At 51.0% G+C, this 26,242-nt stretch overlaps 1 protein-coding gene across 1 annotated transcript in view; it reads left to right on the top strand.

Annotated features, from left to right (window-relative positions):
• Positions 1-1,377: 1,377 nt before the first annotated feature.
• PALD1 (phosphatase domain containing paladin 1) overlaps positions 1,378-26,242 on the top strand; it is an 80,334-nt gene continuing 55,469 nt past the window's right edge. Inside the window, exon 1 of the mRNA XM_024765486.1 lies at positions 1,378-1,408. The gene's annotated coding sequence lies outside the window, so the exon portion shown is untranslated. The remainder of the gene's footprint in view (positions 1,409-26,242) is intronic.

Raw genomic sequence — 26,242 nt, 5'->3', positions numbered from 1 at the left:
CCCAGAGGAAACAGTGGCGAGAGAGCGAACGCACTTGGGTGAGTTTGGGGGCACGCGCCAGCGGAGGGCTGGCATGGGCTGCTGGGGCATCGGGGTGCGCCTGGTTGGGCTACCGTGCCCGGTCAGTGGGATCAGTGGGAGGCGGGGATAGGGCCTCTTGGGGGTGGGGATTGTACGTATCACTGTAGGGAGCCATGGGGTGGGGGCAGAGGGACCCCTCCCCTCCCAAAGTTTCTGCCTCATTCTTCCCTTTTCGCCTCCGGGGACTGAGGGTGTCTAGGGCTTGGGAGAAGCCCACGATTGAGTGGACAGTCTGCTTTTTTTTTTTTTTTTTTTTTTTTTGCGGTACGCGGGCCTCTCACTGTTGTGGCCTCTCCCCTTGCGGAGCACAGGCTCCGGACGCGCAGGCTCAGCGGCCATGGCTCACGGGCCCAGCCGCTCCGCGGCATGTGGGATCTTCCCGGGCCGGGGCACGACCCCGCGTCCTCTGCGTCGGCAGGCGGACTCTCAACCACTGTGCCACCAGGGAAGCCCGGACAGTCTGCTTTTTAAGGGCTCAACCGTTGACTCCTGTGGTGGCTGAGGTCCAGAGAGGGCAATCGCCTAGCTCAGGTTGCACAGCACAGCGAGGATTCTTCCGGTGCCCAGCTGCTTGTCTCGGTCCCGCCGAGGCTTGGCCTGGCTTTAAAAAGCAGAGAGCGGCGAGGGCCAGCCGATTTCCCGGGGAGCTGGAGTCTGGGAGGGGGTGTGGCGCCGAGAGCTTTTGCTTCTTTCTCCTGCCAGGGAGGCTGGATGTAGGCTTTGGGCTTCTTCCAGAACTAGACGAACTAACGACAAGGGAAGAGAAGCTGGCTTCCCAGGCCGTCTCCCCCGTCCCAAACTTTTCCTCGCCCGCGGAGGGTGGATGGGCGAAGGGAGGAAGCGGGGCCGGGAAAGGTGGGGCCAGCCGTTCCCTCCCCGCCAGGCTGCCGCGGCTCTGGAATGCCAATCGGGACGCTGCTTGGTGAGTGTGTCTTTAAATCCGAGACCCCCGCCCCCTTGGCGGCTGGGGCCGGGGCTCGGGCTGGCCGGGCGGCGGCGGGCTAGGTGATTGGCGGCCTGGCCGGATCCGCCCCTCGGCTTGGGGGTCGTGGGGCACGCGGAGCGGAGCGGCGCGGCGCGCTCGGGCTGGGGCGGGCAGGTCTCTTCGCCGGCGAGCCGGGGCTCCTTCTCTCTTGGCCTCGCCTCGTCGCGCCCGTCCTGCCAGCCTCCGGAACCGCCTCTGCCCACGGATGGGCTGGGGAAGTTGGGAGGAGCCAGCCGGACCCCGCGCCGGGCGCGACCCGCCGCTGCCTGACTCGGCGCCCGCCGTTCGGGCGCAGCGCGCCAGCCGCAGGAGCGCGGATGCCCCGGAGTCGCGGGCTGACAGGTACCGATGCGTCCGGACCCGGGCTGGCGAGGGAGGGCTGATTCAGGAGTTCTCTGGGCACTCTCGGGCCGGGGCTGCTCCGACCACCCACTCCCCATCCCCGAGATCGCACGCCTCCCTGGGCTCCGCGGAGAAGAGAGGTCCCGGGCCCCCACCCAAACCCGCGCGGGATCATTGCCTGGGAGAGAAGCGGAACCTCACATATGAAACAGTGAGGAGTTACTGAGTCGTTCTGTCTGTCCGGCTCTGGGCTACCGACTTCCTCGAGGAGGTTTCCCTCGGACTGGGGTAGATGTGAGCTGGCGACACCTCCACTCGAAATGGCTAGGCCTGGGGCAAGGCCCAAGAGCTGGGCTTCCTGTGCAGCTGAGGCGAGGCAGGACGCTTCATGATCCACACTTGGGGTCCCTGGGCTCGTCTTTAGGGGCTTGAGGCCCACGGCACCGGGAAGAGTCCAGAGAACCCAGTGGGTGCAAGCTTTGATGCTGGGCCTCATCTGATCCTTTCCTTCTGAAGGCCTGGGTCTCGGAGGGGAGCCCCCTTTTCATCTTCAGAGGTTTTTCCTGAAGGGGCAAGAGGCCTGTCAGAAAGCAGAGTGCAGTGTGCGGGAGACTGTTGCCCTGGACTTTCGAAAGTGGCCAGGGTGTTTGGAACCTGTTCTTATCTCTTGGGGAGTCAGAAATGGATGAAAAGCTCCCTGACTTCAGGAAGCGTCCCAGCTTCCCTACTCTCTCGACCAGAATTCCAGGCACTGACTCCTTGGCTTCCTGCAGAGCAACCTGGACCCGTGACTGAGCATTTCTTAAATGCCAGGGAGGGTGAGAGTGGTGGAAGGTGTTGGAGGGTTCTCCCCTTAGGTGGCTCAGCCCCACGGGGGGAGACAAGACATAAACACAAAGAAAGTTGGCTAATACAGGGTTTCCATCTCAGTTCTGGACTAATAGTAATACTAGTGGAAATACCAAGAGCATACACATGATTAATTGCTGAGTGAGTGATACGGTCTGCAGTTGCTAGGGGAGCTGGGATGCAGTTCTCAGGCAGCCGTGCAAATATGTTTAAAATGTTCTGTCTCCATACCCATCCTTTGTGATTACCGTGCTAGTGGTTAGGCCCTCTCACCACTTCCATGGACAGGGCGCAGCTGGAGTGTGCCCCAGCCCCACTCCCAGGTGTTTTTTGTTTTTCTGCTGGTGGATTTCTGAAGAAGCATATTTGGTTTCTGGGGTCAGGCTAACCATAGGACTCTCCCAACCTCCTTGGGGCTCTTGAGGTTTAGGGTCTAGATCCAGCCTTACAGGAGGAAGTCCTCTCTTCCTTTCGGAAGAGCCTCTATTGCTGGGGGCTGGGGATGAGTTTGTCAGGCTGGAGGCCCTGAGCCAGACACTGTTTCCTGTGAGTGTAGACAATCTTCCCCTCGCTGGCCATCGGGGGTTGGAGTTGGGGTGTTGGAGGTAGGCAGGCATGGCAGGGCTGGTTTGAGGTGAGTGGTACCTGGGGCATCCTGACCTCACTTCTGAGGTTCTGCTTTGTCTGGGGCTCTGCCCTCTCTCGCATCATCCCTGGCAAGTTTCTGTTTTCTGGAACACTTTGCAGAGGTGGCAGTGTGCTTGTGCCTGTGGCCTTGGGAGCTGTTCTGGGGGTTCGTGTTGCTGAACTCACCCTTTAGCCCTTGGCCGGCACTGTGAGTCCTTGGGTGAACACACCCACCTGCCTCCAAACAGGTGGCACACACAGGGTCACCTGGGCACAGGTGGGGAATGCTGGCATGAGAAGAGATGTGCGTGCATGCTCAGGTTTATAACTGTGTGGGCAAGGGCAGTGAGGAACTGGATACAGATGGACACGAAGGCAATGGAGGTGGGCAAGCAACCCAAGGCACAGATATGTGCAGGGGCAGACAGTGAACACACAAGTGTGGACCACGCACAGGCCGCAGGTACTCTATAGATGGACCTATGCTATCATGGAGATTTGGCTGATGGAAGTGGACAGACATATAGGTGGGCTCACGGAAGCACAGACAGGGATGTGAGCTGACATTCACCAACGCGAGACATGGAGCCACATGGACGTGGCTTGAATCCTGGGCAGACATGGAGTTGGCTCTGGGCACCTGGGACACAGACAACACAGCACTCATACCTGCTGAGTCTTCCAGCAGCAGAGGGCAGAACACAGTCGGAGGTGGGTACCGAGATATAGTCCGAGGCAAGTGCTGCTCAGTTATCCCTGTGACTCTGCATGGCAGCAGTGCCTGAAAGCTGACCTGTTTGGGGTGGAGGGGGTACAGGTGCTGTGTGGTGTGGCTTCATTTCTGGACTCCCGCTTTGGAGTTTGAAGACCCCAAAGGGCTCAGTATCCTCTGTTTCACCCTGAGAGTTCTTTGACCTCCCTCCTCCCTAAGTTACAGGGCTGGGTGCATGCCTTAAACACCATCAGGGACTTCTTGAACTTTGAGGCTCATCTCCCCTGGGTCTCCAGAGCTTCCTGAAGTGAGGTCATGTGGTCAGGGTAGGGGAGGTACCTGGCTGGGGACTCTCCTTCTGAGCCCAAGCCTGAGGGTTTTTGGCAGGGAAGGGACAATCCCAGGGAAAGAGAAAGAGTAGACATGCAGTTGGGTCTTTGATGAGACCTTTGCTTTCTGGTATGGACTGCCCCTCCCCCAAACCCTTGGACAGGGAAGGCCCCCCTGCCCCCAATCTGGCTATGGCTCAACCTGGAGATTGGGAGATACAGCTTGACGCTAACTCACCCTGTTACCTGGGCAAGTTACTTAATGTCTTAACTAACTCATCTTTAAAGTGAAACGTCTCATCTTTAAAATGGTGCCAGTAACCCCTTGCCCTTGGGGTGTGGTGAGGGTTAAATGTGAGATAATCAGTGGAAAGTGTGTGGCCCAGGGTCTGGCACAGAGCGAGCACTGTCAGTGGAGCCTTGGTGACCAGCCTTCCCCTGTGGCCAGGACTCTCCAGAGCTGCTTCAGCAGCCAGGTGCCTGGCCCTGGGAAGGAAGGCTAGCAGGCCAGGCACCTCTGGTTTGAAAGATGGAGGCCTTTGTCCTCACCTCCTGCCCACCAGTCGCTCCTTAGCCCTGTGGGACCTCTGCAGGCAGGATGTATGAAGCTTGGGTCTGCCTCCTGCTGGGCCTCTGGGAGGGGAGCCAGTGGTTTGCTAAGAATAGCCCCAAATTATGGCTCTGCCTCTCAGCGGGCAGCCGTTCATCTTCCCAGCCTGGGCCAGGGGGCTTGCAGATGGGCCTTTTGTGTTTCCTGGAACTGGTGCTCAGCACCGGGATGAGCTTGGGAGCAGCAGGCCGGATCTGGGAGGAGGCCCTGCTGTTCTTCCTAGGTGTTTGGCTGGGACCTGGGGAAAGAGAAGGTCCGGGGAGAACTAGCCTTTAAAATCTCTGAGTTCCTCTTCCACTTAGAGCTTGTCCTGACAAGTGACCCATCTTCCTACCCCTCAACAGACCTGTAGCGATTAAGAATACTGGGGGCTTCCCTGGTGGCGCAGTGGTTGAGAGTCCGCCTGCAGATGCAGGGGACACAGGTTCGTGCCCCGGTCCGGGAAGATCCCACATGCCACGGAGTGGCTGGGCCCGTGAGCCATGGCCGCTGAGCCTGCGCGTCCGGAGCCTGTGCTCCGCAACGGGAGAGGCCACAACAGTGAGAGACCCGCATACCGCAAAAAAAAACAAAAAAAGAATACCGGGCCCGGAACCAGACCACTATGGTCTGAATTTCGGCTTCCTCTCTTGTTAGCTGTATGGCACCAGACAATTCACTTAACCTCTCTGTGCCTGATTCCCTTGTGTAGCAGGATTAATAATAGTAACTCCCTTATGAGAATGTCACAAGGGTGAAAGGAGTAGCACATGGAGAGCCCTTGGGGTAGTGTGTGGCTCATAGTAAGTGCTCAGTAAACATTAGGTGCTTCTATTACCATGGTTCCAGTTAATCTCAGCAGAGGGAGAGACCTGTGAGGCCACAGAGGCCAGGCTGTTTGCACAGTGCCTTATGGTGGAAAGGCAACAGGATGGCTTCTTGGTTCCAATTCCTGGGCTTTCCTGCCCCCAGGTTCAGTATGAGGTGCAGGGGACCAAAGGTGAGTGAGACTCAGTCCCTGCCAGATGAGAGAGGCACAATGTCTACCTTCTCCCACTGGTACCTTCCCAGGGCCTGTGCCAGCTGTGATTGGAGCCAGAGGGAGGGAAGGGCTTGCCTGGGGACGGGGTGGTGCTTCAGGCGGGCTTTGAAGGATGGCCAAGAGTTTGCAAGGATGAGAAAGGCTTCCCAAGCAGGATGAGCAGCCCATGCAGAGATGTGACAGCTTGGCGTGTTTAGGGAACGTGAGAAGATCCACGGACCTGGGGTGGGACCCATGCTCCGCACTCCTGGCCTGTCAGGAGAGACCTTTCTGCGACCTGCTGTCCCTCCCACACTGGGCTCAAAGGCAACCCTGGTGTGCCTCTTAGGACATAAGCTAGAGGTCCCCCGGAATTCTGACCTCCCCCTTTCTTTTAAAGAATCACATTCACTGCCCCCCCATTCTCCAGGGGACCTTCCCACCCTCTTATAAATGCCTGCCAGCCCTTCCTGGGACCCCTCATTATTGAGCTGGGGACTCCAGACTGCTCTCACCCCAGCATCAACATGCCTGTTTTTGCTCTTAGCTGAGGTGCCTATAGGTTAACAGGTCCCCTTCCTCAGGAATGAACTGAAGCCTTTGAAACCTCTCCTAAGGAGTGAATGTCTAATAGTAGAATTAGAAGGTGTTTTATTTCCTGTAACTGACACGTGGACTGGCTTTAGCTCTGAAGGATGCCCCTGCTTGGGCTGGAGCTGGGGCACACGGGTGAGGGAGAGACATGGGGCATCTGGGGTTACCTCCATGCCCATGGCAGGCAGTAGAAAGCATCTTGGAACTGGGTGTGCCGCTCCTGACCCTGCTGGCTCCCAGGGAGCAGGGCTTTCAGAAATTCCAGGAGGAGGGAGGGTGTGGTGCTGGGACAGCTGTGGGTGCACGGCTTGGCTTCTCTCCCTCGCCCATGAGAAACAGCCCCACTGCCAAGAGGCTGGGTCGGGGGCATGTCGGGGGGCGAGGGAGGAGAGAAGTGAGTGCCCTCAGATGACCTTGGGCTTTGCTAGGCTCTGCATGCTGCTGAGCCCCAGGCCCTGCCTATCTGCAGGTGGTGTGTCTCCTGTCCTGGCCCTCCCCAGACTGGAGGACCGGGACACTGGGCATTTTTGAAGATTCTGTTTAGAAAGCACAGAGGGGAACTTCTCCCCTTTTCCTTTAACTTTTCTTGGAACTGCAGACCCCAGGAAGGAGTTCAGCCCTCTCCTGCCAGTCACAAAGTGGCTGGTGGACGTGTCCACTTCGACTGCTGCCCTCTAGTTACTGAGTCCTTCTCCTGGGTCCCTGACGTTGGTGCCGACCCCTCAACTCCCCAGGGCCCTGACTGGCAGGGCCTAGAAGACCTCATCCACCCTGGATCTGATCGGAACCCCCCCCTACCCCCATCCTTGCTTTAGCCTTAGTTAGACCACCCGCTTGGTAGTGCTCACTCCCTGCCCCCGTGGCAGCCCTGTCTGTTGATGGAGCTCGCAGACTTTGGGAGTCTCCTGCAGGTGCTGTGCTGGCTTGCTCCGAGGCCTGTCGGGAAGCTCTGGTTTTCGAATGCCCCAGAGCCAAGGGCCTCTCTGGAGATCGGCCCCGGTGCCGCAGAGCCTTCCAGGGAAGTACAGAGCAGGTCTCTCTCTTCTGCTGGGAGTAGATGCTCTAAACTGGGTCTGAGGCATCGGTGGATAAGCCCGGGACCAGCAGTTGACTGCTTCCTCTGAGCCCAGTTTTCTCGTCTGCAAAATGGGCGTAATAAATTTTTACGTCTACTTAAAATTAAAAAAAAAAAAATTGAGGTGAAATTCACTTGACGTAAAATTGACCATGTTGAAGTACACAGTCGAGTGGCATTGAGTACATTCGCAGTGTTGTGGGACCACCACTTCCATCAAGTTCCAAAACATTTTCATCACCCCAAAGGAAGAAGACCCCTTTCTCATTAAGCACTGACTCCATTCCTTCTACCTCACTTAGAAAGGAAGTTTTATTGAGGTACACATACCATAACAGTCACCCAGCCTAGGGGGCAGCTGGCTGAGTGTCGGTGAAGGCCATGGGCATGCAGCCCCACTCCAGTCGAGTGCGCAAACGCTTCCATCACCCAGAAGCTTTCCTGGGGCTCCCCTGCCGTCAGTAGCCACTCCCACGCCTGGTCCCAGGCCGCTTATCTCCTGTCACCCTGGTTTTGCTTTTTTCTAGATTTTCACATAAGTGGACTCAGGTAGATAATAGGTATTTTTTATTTCTGCCTATTCTACTAAGCGTAATGTTCTCGAGTCTCGTCCACGTTGTCTTGTGTTCCAGGAGTGCCTTCCTTTTTCATCCCAATGTGTGCGGGGAGCATAGCTTGCTTACCGAGCTTCCAGTTGATGGATGTCTACCCTGCTTTTGAAAATGTTTTCAGTTAAAACAAAATTAAGTAGTTATCTTTATGAAGGATTCAGGTAGTAGCTTCAGAGAGAGAGAGAGAGAAAGTAAAATCTGAAAGCCACTTCCCCCTCCTGACTTACTCTCTTCCCCGGAGGCATCCCTCTCAGCAATTTGTGAATATCCCACGGTCTTCTTTTCTGTGCCTCTGTGTGAGTTTTTGTAGTTTTGATTTGGGGATATAGATGGGATGGCACTTGGTCCACGGTTCTGGGGCCCACTTCTTCACTTAGCCCTTGGTCTTGGGGGTGTTCCCAGCACAGCCATATGAGTTCTCCGTGTTCCCTGGGAGCCAGCCCTGAGCTGAGGGCTCAGAGGTGGGGGCCTGGGCCAGATGAAAAGGTGTCCACTCCCTCCCCCTCCCCCGGCTCCGAGCTGGGGCTCAGTGAACCTTTGGGGAGACAGAAGGCGGCTTCCTGGAGGTGGTCAGTTCCAAGAGGTTTGTGGAGGGAGGGAGGCATTGGGACAAAAGGGGTCCGTCTGTCAGGGGTGGACGTGCACTCCTGCTGGCTTCATCAGCGCCTCCCACCCAGCAGCTGCCGGCAGGGGCTTCCTCTTCCTGTCTCTGTAAAGTGCCGCTGGAAGGAATAGTCCCGAGGAGAGGGAGATTTGCTGGGTCGACAGAAGATGGGCCCTTGAGGCCTCCCTTCTTGTTGCCGCGGAGTTGCTCCTTGCTGAGGCTGGAGGCAAGCCGCGTGCTTGGATCGGGACCCTGTCCTGCGGGCAGGCTGTGCTGGGCGAGTGTGGGTGAAGGGTGGGGATGTCGGCTGCCTCCCCAGGATGGGGACTGCCTGTGCTCAGATGTGCTGGCTCCTGGCTCTACGCCATCCCCAGCCAGCCGGGTCACTGAGGTGCTGAACCTTTATTGTCATGCTTCTTTCCTTGAGGCTGCCTCTGATGTATGAATCACATTCCTTGCATACTTACTGACTTTGGTCGTTTTCATTGTTTTTAAGTTTTTCCGAATTTAATAATCAAATAGTGCCTTAATACTGTTGTGTGAAGTGGATTCCAAGAGGTAGGAATCCTGTGTTGTGGTGTCTGAGGCCAGCCACCTGCTCACCCAGGGTGGGCTTGGCTTGTGATTTAGGGTTTCATCTTAGCCTCTGTCTCCTTAGCCCTTGGGCACAGTATAGGGGGAGGAAGAGTAGAGTAGGCCTGGAAGGGAAGCCCTGAATAGGTGGGTTTGTTGATTTCCCTGTGATTTTTTACAGCGCAATTCAGCTCAAACCTGGGTAATAGGTCGACCCTCCCCCCACTTTTAAAAATAGCTTTATTGAGATTTAACTCACAAGCCATACAGTTCAGTGATGTAAAGTGTACAGTTCAGTAGCTTTTAGTGTATTCACAGAGTTGCACGGCTGTCACTATAGTTTAATTTTACAACATTTTCATTAAACCAGAAAAATACCCTGTACTCATTAGTCATCAGTCCCCACCCCACAAGTCTACTTTCTGTCTCTATAGATTTGCTTGTTCTGGACATTTCATATGAATGGAATCATAAGTATGTCTGGACTCCCTTTTAAAGGAAAGAAAAAGCCTCACCTGTTGATTTAAATTTTCTTATTAGAATATAACTTAAATGTACAAATATAAAACTAGGTGTAAGTGCCTCAGACTTACATAGTTTTTACATAAGTATAAAGCAAACATGAAATAAAGCCAGAATAAAACTAATAAAACCAGAAAGCCGGCCCATTTCAAATGAGCAATGTTAATTTAATTGGAAGGATGTGAACTGAAACGAAATTGCCGTCGTTGGGTTGATAGCAGAGAGCTGGCCCCTTGTTTCCCCTGCTTCTGTCACTTGTGCCTGCTGGGCGGGCTGGCTGGCTGGTTGGTTTGGGGTGATTCTGATTACGGTTGTCCCTCGGCAGCATCCTGGGTGGGGGGATTGGTTTCAGGACCCTCACGGATTCCAAAGTCAAGATGCTCAAGTCCCTTATATAAAATGGCACAGTATAACCTATGCACATCCTCCCCTATCTTTTAAATCACCTCTAGATTACTTATAATACCTAGTGTAATGTAAATGTTATGTTGATAGTTGCAAATACAATGTAAATGCTATGTAAATAGTTGCCAGCACACAGCAAATTCAAGTTTTGCTTTTTGGAACTTTCTGGAATTTTTTCAAATTTTTTCAATCTGAGGTTGGTCGAATCCGAGGGTTACAGAACCCAAAGATGTGGCTGGCCGACTATACCCACATTTGAGCCTGAACTGCCAATGAGTAATCCCCAAATGGCTGTTTTAATAGTACACCACTTGATAACCTGGAAAGCTGGCTCATTTGATCAAAGATACGGGTGTAATAATGGCGTTATTGAAATCTGCATATCGCGGCTCTTAAGCCCACTTCTCGTGGGAATCAGGAATTTGGCACAGAGATGGGCTTTGCTCTATTCACACGGATGCTCTCAACACGAACACAGTCCTGACTGCTAAGAGATTGGGCCTTTGAACTGGGCACATCCAGGCTGCCCTGGGCTACAGGGTGGCTCAGTTCTCCACCCCACCCCCTTCTCTTCTTTGAAGCACAAGCTTTGTTGGTGGCGTGTGCGGTGATGTCATTTGGCCTTCACAAAGAAGGAACTGGGTCAGAAACACAGGAGCAGGCCGGAGCCCCAGATTGCTCAGCAGCACTTGCTTCTGAGACGGTCATTTGGATGTCCCAGGGCATGCTCTCATCACTTAAAAAATTTTTTTTATTATTATTTTTTAACATTTTTATTGGAGACTTTTTTTAAATCGAGGTGAAATCCATATAACATAAAATTAGCTGTTTCAAAGTGTACAATTCAGTGGTATTTAGCACATTCACAAAACTGTGCAGCCATCACGTCTACCTAACTCCAAAACATTGAAAAAATTTTTATTTTATTGTGGTAAGAACACTTAACATGAGAACTACCCTCTTAACAAATTTTTTTTTGCGGTACGCGGGCCCCTCACTGTTGTGGCCTCTCCCGTTGCGGAGCACAGGCTCCGGACGCGCAGGCTCAGCGGCCATGGCTCACGGGCCCAGCCGCTCCGCGGCATGCGGGATCCTCCCGGACCAGGGCACGAACCCGTGTCCCCTGCATCGGCAGGCGGACTCTCAACCACTGCGCCACCAGGGAAACCCATAATATCTTATTTTTGACTATAAGGACAATGCTGTACAGCGGATCTCTAGAGCTGATTCACCTTGCTTAACCAAAACTTTGTGCCTGTTGATTAGTAACTCCCCATTTCTCCCTTCGCCCAGCCCCTGGCAACCATCATTCCATTTATGAATCTGACTACTTTAGATCCCTCATGTAAGTGGAATCACGCAGTATTTGTCTTTCTGTGACTGGCTTATTTCACTTAACGTAATGTCCTCAAGGTTCGTCCATGTGGTTGCATACTGCAGAATTTCCTTCTTTTTAAAGACTGAATAATATTCCATCGTGTGTATGTACCGCATTTTCTTTATCCATTCATCCATCATCGATGGACGTTTGGGTTGCTTCCACCTCTTGGCTGTTGTGTCTCATGCTGTAGTGAACATGGGTACGCTAATACCTCTTTTGAGATCCTGATTTCAGTTCTTTTGGATAAATACCCAGAAGTGGGATTGCTGGATCATCTGGAAGTTCTATTTTTAATTTTTAGGAACCTCTGTGCAGTTTTCCACAGTGGCTGCACCATACTACGTTCCCACCAGCAGCGTGCAAGGGGTCCAATTTCTCCACATCCTTGCCAACACTTGTCTTTTGTCTTTGATAATAGCCATCCTGACAGGTGTGAGGTGATATCTCATTGTGCTTTTGATCTGCATTTCCTTGATGATTAGTAATGTTCAGTATCCCAAACATACTCGTCACCCCAAAGGAAACTCCGTATCTATAAAGCAGTCACTCCTGATTCCCGCCCCCTCCCCAGCCCCTGGCACCACTAATCTACGCTCTTGTCTCTATGGATTTACCTCTTTTGGGTATTTCATAGAAATGGAGTCATACAATACGTGACTTTCTGTGTCTGGGCTTCTTTCACTTGGTGTAATGTTGTTATCAAAGTTCGACTACATTGTAGTGTGTATCAGTGCTTCATTTCTTTTTGTGGCTGAATAATAATCCATTGTGTGAATATACCACGTTTTGTTTATCCATTTATCATTTGATGGACATTTGGATTGTTCCTACCTTTTGGCTGTTGTGACTAGAACATTCATGTACCTGTTTTCAGTTCTCTTGGGTATGTACCTAGGAATGGAATTGCTGGGTCATACGATAATTCCATGTTTAACTTTTTGGGTTTGATATTCTGGAATTAGGTTGTAGTGATGGTTGTACAACAATGTGAATGTATTAAATGCCACCGAATTGTATATTTTATAAGGGTGAACTTCATGGTTATGTGAATTAAATCCCAGTGGTGAGGGGGACAGGGGAGAGCTCATGGACCCCGAAGCAGACATCATTGGAGTCTGGATCGAGTCATATTCTCAGCTCTGGGCAACCCAGAGTCCTCATCACCTCTTGGGATCCTGTGGACTTCCTGGGTGGTGAGGACTACGGGCTTCAGCCCCATTGTCCCTGTTTGGGGTGGTAGGTGGGAGCTGTCTGCCTCCCAGCCTTAAATCGCCCTGGCCCTTTCTGGCTTCTAAATGAGAGGTGCTCACTGTAGAACTCAGTGCCCTCAGTTTCCCCACCTGTGACGTGCGCCCGTGAGCAGCCAGCCGTGGCCGTGGCCCGGGCTCTGTGGGCAGCAAGGCCTGTAGTGGGTCGGACGTGTGGCAGGTCAGACCTCTGACGCCACCTTCCCCTCTCTGGCTTTCGTATTGCTTTCCAGAGGGAGCTGCACAGGCCTCAGGACCAGCTCCTCTTTCTTTTCAGGTCTCCAGGGCCTGCTGCTTCCTTCTGAGATTGCTTGGAATGGAGACCATGGCTGCCCTGTCTGTCTGCTCAGCCCTCACTGCACATGCTTCCCCCTTTGTCCCATCTCAGTGAGTGGCAGCCCCGTCCCTTAGTTGTTAGGGCCAAACCTGAAGTCATCCGTGGTTCCTCTGTGTCTCTCACACCTCAGAAACGTGTCAGCAGGTCCTCTTGGCTTACCTTCAAAATGGGTCCAGGACGAGCCATGCTGCGGGCCCAAGCCGCTAGCATCACTTGCGCGGTTGCGGAAGACTCCTAACAGGCTGTTGGCTTCCGTGCTCGGCCCCCGACAGCCGCTTCTAGCACAGCAGCAGGGTGACCTTGTTGGAATGTGAAAGTGAGCCCAGGGTACTTCTCTGCCCCAGGCCCCCCCCCACCCAGTAGTTCCTCATTTACCTACAGAGAAGGCTAGTGTCCTTACTGTGGCCTCCATCTAGTACCCACCCGCTCGCTCTCACCCTGCTCCAGCCAAACCGGCTGCCTCATGGCTTCTGCAAAACATTGGGAACACCCCACCTCAGGGCATTTGCACAACTGATCCCTTGACCAGGGATGCTTTTCCTCTCCAGAGCCACATAGCTTGCCATGTAACTTCCTTCAGGTCTTTACTCAAATGTGAAGCCTCCCTTGGATACCCTAAAATTCCGTGCCTTATCTCCATAACCCTTTTCTTTCTTATCAGTTATCACCTCCTGATATACCATATATTTTACTAATTTATATAATTTATTTCTGTGTCTCTAGCTAGCATGTATGAGGCAGGAAGTTTTATTCTGTACTGTTAGCTCCTAGAACAATGCCCTGCACATGGCAGATGCCCCGGAAACGTTTGTAGAATGGCTGCATCAAGAGGGAGTGAATTGGGCCATTTTATAGATGAGGAAGCTGAGTCTCAGAAAGGTTCACTTGAACCTAGTCTCTTGACTCCCAGTGCCCTTTTGCTGAGCCACAGTTCCACCTCCTTCTCTCTATGGCCCTGTGTCTAGGGACAGCCATGCTAAACCTCGTGGGTTTGAGGCTTCCAAGCTCCCTTTAGGAAGCTCCCTTTGTTAAAATGGTAACTACGGAGTTGGCATTCATGCGGGTGATGGAACAGCCTGCCCCGTTTGTTGAGCGCTCACTCTGTGCTAGGCGCTGGGCTCAGCAGCTTAGATGGATTTATTTCTCAGTTAAACCTCGCTGCATCCTGAGGAGGAAGAGCTGTCATTTACCCCATTCTGTGAATTGGGTGTGGAGAGCTTTTGTGTGGAAACAGAGAGCTTTCATGTGGGCAAAAATGGAAAGGATCCATAACTTCTTGAACCAATGAGGATGTGTCTTAAGCAATTCTGGTTGCTGTAGGATGTGCTACAACCGTTTGGAAAAGTAACATGGCACTTAGTTACTCTGGTTTTTAAAACGCACATGCCTTTTCATCTAAGCAGTCCAAATTTTGGGAGCCTGTCCTAAAGAAGTCAGATTATCAGGACATAAGGCTTTGTGCACAGGGATTGAGTGGCCGTGCCCCAGAGACCACACCGTCTCCTTTCACTTCTGCGTTCTCCCCACGCAGCACCCTGGCATGGGCTGTGTTCCTCTTCCTGGCCTGCTTTTCACGTGGCCCAAACCTTCCTGTTCTTTAGATGTCAGCATAGGCCTTCCGTGACCATCATATCTACAATATAGACGGTCCCCAACTTACGGTGGTTCGACTTATGACTTTTTGATTTTAAGATGGCGTGAAAGAGATATGCAGTCAGTAGGAACCGTACTTGGAATTTTGCATTTGGATCGTTTCTTGGGCTAGTGATGTGCGGTGCGCTCCTCTCCCGTGATTGCTGGGCAGCAGTAGCCACAGCTCTGTCAGCAACGCGGTCACGAGGGTAAACAACCGATACACGTATAACCATTCTGCACCCATACAACCGTTCTTTTCACTTTTGGTGTAGTATTCAATAAATTACACGAGGGATTCAAACTGTATTATAAAATAGGCTTCTTGTTAGATGATTTTGCCCAACCGTAGGCTAATGTAAGTGTTCTGAGCATGTTTAAGGTGGGCTAGCTAAGTTGTTCAGTAGGTGAGGTGTGTTAAATGCATTTTTGACTTGCGATATGTTCAATTTATGATGGGTTTATTAGGAGGTAACCCCGTCATAAGTTGAAGATCTGTATGTCCTTTTCCTACCTTCCTCATTTTCTATCTCAGCATCTCAGCCCTTGGAGCCCTCATCACAGTGTATGCAATGTGTCACTATTGTATTTCTTTTTTTAAAAAAAAAAATGTATTTATTTTATTTTTGGCTGCGTTGGGTCTTTGTTGCTGCGTGTGGGCTTTCTCTAGTTGCGGCGAGCGGGGGCTACTCTTCGTTGCGGTGCACGGGTTTCTCATTGCTGTGGCTTCTCGTTGTGGAGCATGGGCTCTAGGCAGGCGGGCTTCAGTAGTTGTGGCACGTGGGCTCAGTAGTTGTGGCTCACGGGCTCTAGAGCACAGGCTAAGTAGTTGTGGCACCTGGGCTTAGATGCTCCGCGGGATGTGGGATCTTCCCGGACCAGGGCTTAAACCCGTGTCCCCTGCATTGGCAGGCGGATTCTTAACCACTGCACCACCAGGGAAGCTCCACTATTGTATTTGTTTGTTGACTCCCTCCCTCTCTTTCTCTCTGTTGTGGGAACATCTGCTCCCAGGTTCCTATCTGGTTGACATGGTTAATACTTAGTAGCTCTTTGTTGAATGAGTAGTGATACAATGAAATGACACACCACCATTAAACAGACAGGGTTGGAGTTATATGTAATTAACTGGGAGGGGCTGTTTGTGTTGTCTTGCTAAGGAAAGAAAGCTTGTTGTAGAAGGAAGCTTAACTGGTGGGCTCGGAGGGGGATGAGACAGGCATAAACTTTTTCTTTATACATCCTTGTTTGACTTGTGGCACTAAGTACACATTTCGTAATAAAAAATGTGGCCAACAGCAACAAAAAAAATCACAGAAGAAAAGATCATATCCAGTCAGAGGGAGCATGAGGACTTGAACCCTGGTCCTTGTGACTCCCAGCCTGTGTTCTTACCCACCACCCAACACCTTCCATAACCTTTCCACATCCAGCTTCGCAGTGTCACCTCACTGCAGCCCTCAGAGGAGGACAGAGTATGAGTTATTAGCTGTTTGTATTTTATTTTGTAAATTGAGGTCGAATTTTCAGACAGTAAACCAGGGTGTGGTTTGATGAATTGTTACACCTGTGTAACCCATACCCAGGTCAAGATATAGAACATTATCCGTGGCCTAGGAGATTCCCTGGGGTCCTTTCCCAGTCAGTTACCAGACGCCCCCATCCTCTCAAGTGGCCATGCTTCTGAATGCCTTTCAAGGATGAGTCTTGCCTGTTCTTGATTGGATGTGATTGGAACCGTATGGTATGAGCTATTTTAATCTGGCTTCTTCTGGCTTCTTCCTCTCAACATGAAGTCTGCGATTCATATGTGTTGCTACAGCCTGTCTTTTTCATTGCTGTGTAGTATTCCATTGTGTGGATGTATCACTATATATATATATTTATTTTTCCCTGTAGATGGACTTTTGCCTAGTTTCCAGTTTTGGGGGGATTATGAGAAAAGCTGCTGAACACTCTTGCCTGTGGACACACACACTCACTTCTCTAGGATGTAGATCCAGGGGTGCTTGCTGGGTGCTGGGATAGAACCCAGAGGTAGATCCAGTGTAGATCCAGAAGGGGAAGTACTTGCTCAAGGTCACATGATGACTCATGGGTAAAATCAGCCTATCTACCCCACCCCCAAGCTCTCACCCTGCTCTTACCAACACTTTCCACCCCTGGCCTGCTTCTTCTCACCCCAGCCTTGTGGAGGGTCAGACCCCTCCTCGTACTGGAAAGACCCTCACTGAGCGGCTTCGTCTGGGGCTGGCGCACGCCTGGCTGGGACCGCCTTCTCCAGCAGCCCTCCCAAGGCCGCAGAGGCAGCCTCGGGTCTCTTTCCTCAGCTCCCTTCACTCAGTTCTGTGGCACCAGCTCCTCGGGAGGAGCTAAATAGCTAAATAGCTATTTAGCTATTTACATACCTGTCCCACCTCTCCACCCTGAACTCTCCAAGGGTGGGGACAGAAAGGAATATGGGCGTTTTGTCCGGATGCGCAGGCTCAGCGGCCATGGCTCATGGGCCCAGCCGCTTTGCGGCATGTGGGATCTTCCCGGACCGGGGCACGAACCCGTGTCCCCTGCATCGGCAGGCAGACTCTCAACCACTGCACCACCAGGGAAGCCCAACCATTTTTAATTGTACAACTAAGTGGCATTAAGTACATTCACATTGTTGTGCAACCATCACCACCATCCAGCTCCAGAACTTTAAAATTTTCCCAAATGGAAGCTTTGTGCTTATTAAATGCTAACTCCCCATCACCCCCAGCCCTTGGTAACCCCCCTTCTTCTTTCTGTCTCCGTGAATTTGACTACTCTAGGTACCTCATATAAGTGGAATCATTGTGATTGTCCTTTTGTGTCTGGCTTATGTAAACACTTAGCATAATGTCTTCAAGGTTCATCCAGGTCGTAGCATGTGTCAGAATTTCATTCCTTTTGAAGGCTGTAATTGTTCTTTGGAGCACATTTTAAAGGAACCTCAAATCTACAGGAATGAGTGAGGGGATCAACTTGTCTGTGGGAGTGGGAAATAAATAACATTTATTCACATCTCCTAGGCGCCAGCCCTTCCCCTATGTTGTCTCATGTAATCCTCACCACCTCCTTATGAAGTAGGTACTAATATTATCCTCATTTTACAGATAAGGGTACTAGGCTCAGTAACTTGGCCAAGGTCACACAGCAAGTCATTGGACGCTGGGTCTGCCTGCCTGCAAAGCCTGTGATCCGAGTTGCCGCTGCCACCCAGGGCAGTTCCCCGCTCAGACTGAGAGTCATTTCCTCGAATTCTTCTCATCAGCTGATTGGAGCTGAGTGTGGAGCCGATGGGTGCCAGCTGGCTCCGAGGAGACAAGGGCAGTGGCTCCTCCTTCCTGGCCCAGGTCCCCCTTCCTGGGCCGTGGTTTCTGTTGAAAGCCCCTTTGTGAAGCAGCCTCCTTGGGCCGGGCAGGGGTCTGCAGGGATGTGGGCCTCAGTGCCCCCCCACCCCCACCAGCACAGGCTGGCAGGGGCCACTTTGTCTAGCACAAGCCTGGCAGGGCAGGCAGCAGCAGGATGTCACTCTTGGCAGAACTTTCTCTGAACAAATAACTACCAGGAGTTTTGGGATTGAGAGGATAGATAAACAGGAAGAGGGAGAAGTTAGAAATATTTTTCTTTCCCTCCTGTGCCCTGGAGATTTCTCCCTGCTCTCCCCTTAGCCACTGGAGGTTTGAGGTGGTGGAGCGCTTCGCCTGTCAGAAACCGCCCTGAGGCCTGGGGAGCCATGGCTGGTGAGTTTTAGGTTTTAGGGTTTCAGGCTTTGTTTTGCCTGATGGGCTGGGATAAGCCTGGGCGCTGGGGCCACAGAGGCCCCAGTTTGAATCTTGGCTCCGCTGTTTCTTTGCTGTGTGATCTAAGCTGATTAATTCAGCCTCAGTGTGGGTCAGAATGGAGAAATAACGTAGTGAATATTCATTGAATACTGGCTGTGGGTGCTCAAGTGGGCATATACAAGGATTATCATGTCAGTTAATCCTCACAGCCCTCAAAGGTGGGCAGGGTCTTTGTCTTTATTTGACAGCTGTTGAAACACAGAGAGGTTAAGTGTTTCTGTCAAGGTCACACAGCTGGTGGTGGTGGAGCTTGGGCTTGAACCTAGGCAGCTGTGTACTTAGTGCCCTTCTATTTTATCAGTTTGGCATCTGGCAGAGACCTTGGCACACTGGACTGTTGGTACTCTTAATTCCTTTCCCTTCTCTTTCACAGAGAAACCAAGTTTAGTTGGGGGTAATGTCATGGTGGGGTGAGGCCTGCTGAGCTCTGGGCCCCAGCAGCCCCAGAGCAATATTTAACCCTTTCTGAGTTGGCTTCCCACAGACTGCCTCCTCCATGCAGCCATCTTAGGTTGACACAGGGTGGCTCTCTCCAATTACCCCGGCCTGGACAGCACATCTCACCCCATGGAGCAACATCCTAACTCTCTGACATGGTCCCCAAGGCACTTGGGGCTTAAACCAACCTTACCCCATCCTGTATTCTAGCCTCACAATGCCATAATAATAATACTTCCTAGGAGGCTCTGCACAGTACCAAGCATCTCTCTCTCTATGCTGTTCCCTCTGTTCAGAATGACTTTCTTTCTTTTTTTAAAAATTTATTTTATTTACTTTATTTATTTATTTATTGGCTGTGTTGGGTCTTTGTTGCTGCGCACGGGCTTTCTCTTGTTGCGGTGAGCGGGGGCTACTCTTCTTTGTGGTGCGGTGGCTTCTCCTGTTGCAGAGCATGGGCTCTAGGGCGCGTGGGCTTCAGTGGTTGTAGCACGTGGGCTCTAGAGCGCAGGCTCAGTAGTTGTGGTGCAAGGGCTTGGTTGCTTCGCGGCATGTGGGATCTTCCCGGACCAGGGCTCGAACCTGTGTCCCCTGCATTGGCAGGCGGATTCTTAACCACTGCGCCACTAGGGAAGCCCCCAGAATGACTTTCTTGTCTGTCAAATGTTGCTCATCATACAAAGCCCAGCTCAGTGGCCTCCTCTTGCAGGAAAAGTTCAGTGGCCTCCTCTTCCAGGAAGCCTTCTTGGAGTTCCCAACCCTGAATTAGCATCTACCTCCTCTCTGCAGCTCAGGGTAATGGGAAAGGTCCTGGAGTTCCTGCCATGTTGTCAGCCTCTCTAAGCCTCAGTTTCCTCATCTGTGGATTGGGGATCATTGGACGAGGGAGAAGAGAAAGCCTGGATTCTCAGGCCCTGGGCCTGTGTAGAGTTCGCCAGGGCTGGTGAAGCTTGGCCCCTTCAGGGTTAACTCCCTGCCAGGCCAGGGGCGGAAGCGAGGACAGAGTGTGAAATGAAGTCACTTCCCTGCCTGGGGGTCTGCCATGTGCCTGGCCTTCTGCAGTAAATCCTGTTTCCTCCTTGGCCACTGTGTGCCCACCCACTCCTGGCTCCCATGACCCTGAAGGTCACCAGCAGGTGGGGCTCCCCATGGAATGTTGGCCTGTCCTTCATCCGGCGAGGTCACTTCCTGTCTGGATAAGCTGGCCACCTTTCCTGCCACAGCCTTCCACATGCGGGTTTCATGGGAATCATGGGTGTGGGGTCCAAGGGAGGCTTCCCGAGGTCAAGTTCAATGCCCAGCTGACACCTTTTATTCTGGGGGCACTGGGGCCCAGGGAGGGCAGGGCACTTCTCGAGGTCAGGCCTCTGGACCACACTGCAATTGTGGGGCCTCTGTGGGTGTCCCCCGGGGTCACAGGCCTGTAGGGTAAGGTGAGGAGGTCATTCAGCCTCCCTGGGCCTCCTTTTCTTCTTCTGTGGAACCTGGGGGAGCCTGTGTGTCAGATCTGCCTCAAGAACTGAGCTGGTCAGCCCAGGACATCCTTGACCTCATTTAATCCTCACTTCACTGCAGGGACCCTGAGGCTCATAGAAGCTCAGGAACTGACCTGGGTCTCTGGTGGGGGGATGGTGCTGGGAGCCTACCCAGGCCCCTCTGACCCCAATGTCCTGGTTTATTCCCCCGGAAGGTATTTAGCTTTTCCTCAGTGGCAACTCAGGAGCATCCCCACTCCTCTGCTCTTTTCCTGTGGGATCAGGGTCTCCTCGGGCTGTAAAGTTGATGGAGAACCCTGGTCCCTGGCATCAGTGTAGTGTGCATACTGTGTAGTTCCTTTTTCCCCCTTCTTTTTTCTATAAATAGTATATATTTATATAGGAAAATCAGAGTAAATAAAGATATGCAGGAAGATTAGAAAAATCATCTGTGATCCCACTTCTCAGTGATAATCACAGTTTATCATTAATGTTTTGAGATTTGTCCTTCCAGACATTTTTTGTGGTGTGTGTGTGTGATTGTGTGTGAGTGTTTGTGCTTGTGTACAGGAACCCTCTCTCCTTTTCAATGGGATGAAGCTGTAAATTACTGTTTAGTGTCTTTTTTTTTTTTCTTTCAAACTCAACATACAATAGATATTTTCCTATGTCAGTAAATAAACTGCTCCTTGCTTCTTTTGAAGGAAACTTTTTTTGGAAACTTTTAAGTTGAAATTTAACACACATCACAAGTGTACAGCTCGATGATTGTACGAAGTGAGCACAGCCTTCGGAGCCTCACCAAGTCAAGAAACAGAATTCCTCCAGCACCCCGACCCTGTACCCCATCACTGTCCCTACCTCCTTCCTGCGCCAGACGTGACTTTGTGCCTGATTTCCAACACCATACACTACTTTGGCCTGATTTTGAGTTTTAGATAAATGCTATCATATAGTGTTTGCTTATGTTGGTGTCTTTGGCTCCACATTCTGTTAGGGACGGTCATCTGATGCTCTGTCCATTTTAATGACGATGTGATGATGTCCATGATACGTTCAACTTTGACCACTGTTGATGTGAAAGATGTTTCCAGTCTTTGACTAATATAAACAAAGCTGTACCCAACACCTTCGTGGCCGTATCTTTGATTATTTCCTTTGACTCAGCTGATGAATTGCTGGATCAAAGTGTTGTAAATTGTTAAGATATTTTAGGAGTATTGCCAGATTGTCGTCCAGGGAGCTGTGCCAATTTACATCCTGCCAGGTGCTTAGGAGGGAGCGCATCCCTGGCACCCATGCAGAGACCTGTTGTTTTCATCCTGCTGTGCTTATGATGCCATGAAAGGCAACACGTGGCAGCTCCTTGTTCCCAGTTTTTAAATTAGGTGAATATCTTTTCTCACTGTCATGGTCATTTGTATTTCTTCTTTGCTGAGTTTTTGGTTTTGTTTTTTTGGTATGCTTTACTTTAAAAAAAATTTCTTTTTAAAGTTTTTGTCCACGCTGTGCGGCATGCGAGATCTTAGTTCCCTGACCAGAGATCGAACCCGCGCCCCCTGCATTGGAAGCTTGGAGTCTTAACCACTGGACTGCCAGGGAAGTCCCTGGTATGCTTTACTTTTAAGACATACTTGTTTTCTCATTTTAAAAAACCCTTCTATATTAAATATGATAAATAATAAAAATAGGTTGAATTTTTTTTTTTTTTTTTGCGTTACGCGGGCCTCTCACTGTTGTGGCCTCTCCCGTTGCGGAGCACAGGCTCCGGACGTGAAGGCTCAGCGGCCATGGCTCACGGGCCTAGCTGCTACGTGGCATGTGGGATCTTCCCAGACCGGGGCACGAACCCGCGTCCTCTGCATTGGTGATCTTAGTTCCCTGACCAGAGATCGAACCCGCGCCCCCTGCATTGGAAGCTTGGAGTCTTAACCACTGGACTGCCAGGGAAGTCCCTGGTATGCTTTACTTTTAAGACATACTTGTTTTCTCATTTTAAAAAACCCTTCTATATTAAATATGATAAATAATAAAAATAGGTTGAATTTTTTTTTTTTTTTTTGCGTTACGCGGGCCTCTCACTGTTGTGGCCTCTCCCGTTGCGGAGCACAGGCTCCGGACGTGAAGGCTCAGCGGCCATGGCTCACGGGCCTAGCTGCTACGTGGCATGTGGGATCTTCCCAGACCGGGGCACGAACCCGCGTCCTCTGCATTGGCAGGCGGACTCAACCACTGTGCCACCAGGGAAGCCCTGTTGAAAATATTTTTATCCAATTTGTAATTTGCCTTATAACTTTGTGGTTTTTCTGTGTTGGTTAAAAGCTGACCATTTTTTAATGTAGTCTGGTCTATTGATATATAACTTTATGTCTCCTCTAGCATTTGCATAGAAAGTTCTGTTATGCCCCAAGATTATATAAATATTTACTTATGTTCTTTCGCTTCTCTGGTTCCCATTGTAGTGTGTCATTGTTCATCCTTCTGTACTTACCTTGGGAGCATGATGTTAGGTGAGGGACAGCTTAGAGGTTTAGAGCATGCACTCAGAGGCTTTCAGCCACCAGTGTACCCTTGAGCAGATTACAGAGACCCTCTGTGCCTCAGTGTCTGTAGCTGTAAAATGGGAATAATGCTAGGACACAATAACCAAGGGCTTATGGTGGGGGTTAAATCACGGCTATTTGCAAACTTTTTAGTCTCAATACTCCTTCCTTTACACTCTTAAAAATTGAAGACCCCAAAGAGCTCTTGTCTATGTGGGTGATATATTTATAACTTGATATTTACAATATTAGAAATTAAAACAGTATATTTAAAAGCATATATTTATACATTCATTTAAAAAATAACGATAGCAAACCCATTATATGTTAAAATAAATAAATTTTTTCCTGAAAAATAACTATGTTTTAAATACGGTAGGAAGAGTAGCATTGTTTTGCCATTTTGCAAATCTCTTTAATGTCTGGTTTAATAGAAGACAGCTAGATTCTCATATCTGTTCCTGCGTTCAATCTGTTGTGAGATGTTGTTTCAATTGAAGTATAGGAAGAAAATCCAGCTTCACACAGGTAGGTTTTTGGAAAAGGGAGGAGTATTTTGTTAGCCTGTGGGTATTTTCCTTTGATACTACATAGAAGTTCAACAAGTGACAGTTTCTTAAAGGGAATGTAGACTCTGAAAACATATTAATGAACTTTTCATATTTTGTTACATTAAAATGCATTGGACTCTCTTCTCCTGTGAATGGCTCTTTGACCAGGTGTGATTTTGTAACACCATGTATCAGTCATTGGGAACATACTGGTTCACTGAGTTGTTCAGATGTTCCAAATATGGCACAGTTGATTTCATCATATCCAAAAATTACATATGTTAACCATATCATTGCAAAACCTTTGTGTTTTACGAAGCTTTTAAATTCCTGGTGGCTGATGCAAGTTTTCGAGAATTCTAAGTTTTCCTTAAAAGTTCAAACTTTATCACTGACAATAAATGCTCTCAGTTGTTTTCCTTGAAGGGACAGGCTCACTTTATTCATTTTTGAGAAAATGTCTACCAAATATCCAATTGTGAATAACCATCATTTGTTTGTCAGCCATTCTTTCACATGAAAGTGGTGCTGCACGGACAAAGAGGCTGGTTCTGCGGACAGCGCAGAGCAGCTCACAAGGGCTTGTCCTGCAGACATCTGTCGTATGCCAGCAACTAGCCCACGTGCTCTTCCCAGGTCAGCACACAGAATATTGAAGAGACATGTACTCAAGGGCTGAGAGTCAGTGAAATTAATCGGTTTCACTGCTCCATCAAGGACATTCTTAAGTGACACTGGTGTATTTTGTCACCGCAAGTGATGACCAGCCCAGTTCCGGGCCACTGCTGGGCCTCCTGCTGAGCCTCCAGCAGTTTCACCCACCGTGGCCTTTGCTCCTCATGGTGAGAAAGGCAACGATGTCTTAGTACTGTCCTGAGAGCACTTTGACCTTGTGCTTCGTTCTCTGGAGCAAGAGAGCTCTTCCTGGTCAGGGTCTTCCCTGCTCAGTAAAGTGAAGCAGAACAGCAGGGAGGTGCAGGGAGAGGGGTAGGAGGCCCCTGGTCCTGGCCCTGCTGGCCACTGTCTCTGTGACAGGGCAGGTCTCTGGCCTACTCTATACCTTAGTTTCCTCTTCTATAGAATGAGAGGGACAGACTGGGGTCTCAGAGGCGGCTATGACTCTAAGATACACGTTGGTGGCTAAGGGGAATTTAGACCCTCTTGTGTTTGCGAGTGTGTGTGTGCGTGTGCGTGTGTGCGCGCGCGCGCGTGTGTGTGTGTGTGTGTGTGTGTGTGTGTGTGTGTGTGTTGGGTGTTGGGGGATGAGGCCCAGGGCTGGCAGTGGGCTGGTCTGAGCTCCTACCCTGGGTACAGACTGAAAGTGTGATGCCCCCTTCCTCTCTAACCTCCTCCCCCAGCTCTCGCCTGGCCCGGGAGCAGGGGAGCCCTGGAGCATGGTGACTTCCTCTGTGTTTGTTCTGCAGCTGAGGCAGATGTTTCCTGCAGCTGGCCACTCAGCCTCCTGCCCTATTTTTAGCTCCATTGTTACCCACCCCAGGCATCTGGCTGCCAGGGGTGTGTGAGAGGCTGTGGCCCTGGAAGGGGCACTCTTCCCTGGGTTGGGCTTATTCTCTGCCTTCTGCTGGGTCCCTGGGATAAGCTTCCTGGTGTCTTTTGGGAAAGTGAGGGTGGCTACGGGAAAAATGGAAGAGTAGATGGATGCGTGGATGATGCAGTACAAAGGGCCCAGGCTGCGAACCAGAGGCCTGGCTGTGTTGTTATGTCATGTAATAAACTCTCCATGCCTCAGTTTTTCCATCTGCTAAATGGCAAAATAGCTTGCACTTCTGCCTTTCTCATAGGGTTGTTCTGAAGCTGAAATGAGATAGTAGATGTGAAATTTGTTTAGCAAAATGACATTAGGAACCTACAGCTATTGTGGGTTCAACCCTGTGGGGGCCCCGAAGGAGCATCAGATCCAGAGTGGGGAGATGAGGCACGTACTTTCCAAACACTGGGCCAGTGCGCACAAGGTCAGGGTCGTGCGGGGTACAGGCTGCGTTTTGGAAGATTTGGAGGGGAGGGGGACATTTCCACTGGACGTTGATGGATGGGGTGACGGGGTGAGGGTGGGGATGGTGTTCCTGGTTGTTGGACCAGGAGGGCAGAGACATGGAGGCAGGGAAGGGCCGGATGTGTCCTGGGCGATCGAAGCAGTAAAGGGCCTTGAGCATTTCTGGCCGGCAGCTCTGGAGCTGCTCCCCTAGGAAGGGGCCCCACGGTGGGTCTGGGGGCAAGAAGCCCAGCAGCCCCCTTCCTGAGCTGGCAGCCAGCACAGCAGCTCCGCTTCTGGCTGTTTTACACACTGGACTTCCATGAAGGATTGATTTTGTGCGAAGGATTGAGCTGCTCAAATGTTGTCCTACCCATCTTGTCCAGCTCCCTCACTTTCCAGGTGGAAGTCTCAAGTGTGGCCCAGAGAGGGCTGTGTTGAACTTGAGGCCTCTCAGAGAGCCTGTGTGGAGGGAAACATCTCCTGGGGCTTTTCCTACTCCACACCGTAGGGTAGCTGCGACCTGGCTTTGCCTGGAACGTCAGAGGTGTGGAGGGTAAATAGGGGATCATGAGGGTGGGAACGGGGGTCTTGAAGGCCAGGCAAGGGAATCTGGACTGGAGGCCGCAGGGGTGGGAGGGATGGGGACAGATCCCAGAATTGGGTCATGGTTCTTCCCAGCTCCTTAAAATGATACTTTGGGTCCCTGTGGTGTTGCTGGAGGTCAGAATTGGGGTTCAAGTGCAAGTTCCCAGTGGCCTTTTGGGGCCCAGTCCCTGGAAGCAGCCAGGAGAGTGTCAGCAGGGTCAGGGTCCTGGGCGTGGTGTCAGGAGGCGCTAGGTTTCTGCTGACCTTGAAAATGC

Source organism: Neophocaena asiaeorientalis, unplaced genomic scaffold (assembly GCF_003031525.2).
Source record: "Neophocaena asiaeorientalis asiaeorientalis breed wild unplaced genomic scaffold, Neophocaena_asiaeorientalis_V1.1 scaffold31, whole genome shotgun sequence".
In the NCBI taxonomy this organism is placed as follows: Eukaryota; Metazoa; Chordata; class Mammalia; order Artiodactyla; family Phocoenidae; genus Neophocaena; species Neophocaena asiaeorientalis.
The sequence above is the reverse complement of the archived record's forward strand: the minus strand, read 5'-3'. Positions and strand labels throughout refer to the sequence as shown.